We start from the raw sequence: 2,244 nt of genomic DNA, 5'->3' as shown, positions 1-2,244 counted from the left end.
AAAGTTTCATTCCCTTGTGCATAAGGTCCCTGTAAGATAGAATGGACACCATCAGAACTATCAACAACAAGAGCCTCAGAAATTACTAATCAACACCCAAGGCGTGCACAAAATGCTAAATAGTTATGTTTACAAAAGTTATTTCCATGCCATCAAATGCACAAAAGCTCAGGAGACATTCACTGGAATTTAAGTTCTAGTTTAAAAGAAGGAATGGGCCCTGCCCACTCACTGCGTTCTTCCCTCTGCCTTCCTTCCCCGCTGCGGGACGCCTCCTCATACAGCCGGGAGCCCGGAGCCCGGAGCCATGGCCTCGGGCAACACCCTCTACAGCGCCATGGACAGCCCGGAGATGCCAGCCGAGATCGTGGAGCTGTGTGAGATCGAGGTGGAGACCATCCAGGTGGAGACCATCGAGACCACGGTGGTGGGCGAGGAGGACGTGGACTGGGACGATCGCGGAGGCAGGAGCGGCCATGGGCACACCGGCTACCACCACCAGCAGCAGCAGTCCATGATCGCGCTACAGCCGCCGGTCACCGTGGACCCGAGCCAGGTGCACCACCACCAGGAGGCGATCCTGGTGCAGACACGTGAGTTGGTGGTCGGCGCCGAGGAAGGCTTCGAGGGCCAGATCCCGATCCCAGTTCCAGCGCCGGCCAGCATTGGCGAAGAGGACGACGATGACTACATCGGCCGCAAGAGCAGCGGTAGCGACAGCTCTTGTGGGGCAGCGGCACCGGCAGGGGCGATGCGGGCAACAAGAAGTGGGAGCATGAGCAGGTGCAGATCAATCAAGTCGCTGGAGGACCAGTTCTCTGTCACCCTATGGTCGTCAGATGAAAAAAAGGTCTTGACCATGAGACTGGCTGGGGAGCAGATCATTGGGGAGAACTCCCCTCCTGACTAATCGGAGTACATGATGGGAAAGATGCTCCCGCCCGGAGGGATCCCCGGCATCAACCTCTTGGACCCCAAACAGCTGGCAGAATTTGCCAGAATGAAGCCAAGAAAAATTCAAGAAGATGATGCTCCGAGAACAATAGCTTGCCCTCACAAAGGATGCCCGAAGGTGCTCAGGGACAGCTCAGCCAGGAGGAGGCACCTGGACACCCACGGCCCTGCGTCCACCTCTGTGCCGAGTGCGGCAAGGCTTTTGTCGAGAGCTCAAAGCTAAACGACACCAACTGCTTCGCACTGGAGACAAGCCCTTTCAGTATAAGTTTGAAGGCTGTGGGAAGCGGTTTCCCTGGACTTCAATTTGTGCACAGACGTGCAGATCCACACGGGAGACAGGCCCTAGGTGAACAAGAAGTTTGCTGAGTCTACTGACCTGAAATCTCACATCTTAATACACGCTAAGGCCAAAAACAAGCAGTGAGAAACCGTGAGAAGGTAGCTCCTTCTCAGCTCCAGAAGCCTTTTCCAGAAGTGACTGGCAGACAACGCGCCTCTCCTTTGTAGATTGTTTCCAGGAAAGAATTTTAAAAATGAATCCTACATACCTAAGGGACATGTTTTGATAAAGTAGTAAACATTTTAAAAACACAAACTTTATTAAGATGACATTGTTAAGATACCCTATCTTGCTCCGTAATCTCGTTTCAAAAAAAAATAGTGTTTTTGTAAAGTGTACTCCCAGCAGGCGAACAGTTCATGAACTTCGCATCAAAAGACAATTCGTTATATGACAGTACTAAAAACGGAACTTCTTTTCACATTTTTATAAATATGGATCTCACCTGTTGCTTACAATTTTTTAAATTTTGTATTCTCCAAGTGTGCATATTGTACACTTTTGGGGGATATGCTTAGTAATGCTGTGTGATTTTTCTGGAGGTTGATAACTTTGCTTGTAGTATATTTTCTTTAAAAGAATGGGCAGTTACATGCATACTTCAAAAGTATTTTCCTGTACAAAAAATATTATATAGGTTCTGTTTGCTATCTTAATTTTGGTTGTATTCTTTGATGTCAACACATTTTGTATAATTGTATAGCTGTATTGAATCATGTAGTATCAAATATTAGATGTGATTTCATGGTGTTAATTTAAACCCATTTTAGTTACCTTTTTTCCTCTCCAAAAAATACTGCCAGATGCTGACGTTGCGTGTGCTCCCTTTGCTTGTTGAGTTACAGAATGTGGTGCTTGGTTGTAGAGTATACTGTACTTTGACTATCAGATGTGCATGCACACCATGTCACAGGGAGGGCGACAATTAAACGGTGGTCCTACAGACA

At 47.9% G+C, this 2,244-nt stretch overlaps 1 pseudogene; it reads left to right on the top strand.

Annotated features, from left to right (window-relative positions):
• Positions 1-307: 307 nt before the first annotated feature.
• Positions 308-1,381, top strand: LOC142436386 (transcriptional repressor protein YY1 pseudogene; annotated as a pseudogene).
• The last annotated feature ends 863 nt before the right edge of the window (positions 1,382-2,244 follow it).

Source organism: Tenrec ecaudatus, unplaced genomic scaffold, assembly GCF_050624435.1.
Source record: "Tenrec ecaudatus isolate mTenEca1 unplaced genomic scaffold, mTenEca1.hap1 Scaffold_252, whole genome shotgun sequence".
NCBI lineage: Eukaryota > Metazoa > Chordata > Mammalia > Afrosoricida > Tenrecidae > Tenrec > Tenrec ecaudatus.
This window is presented reverse-complemented; position numbering and strand designations above follow the sequence as displayed.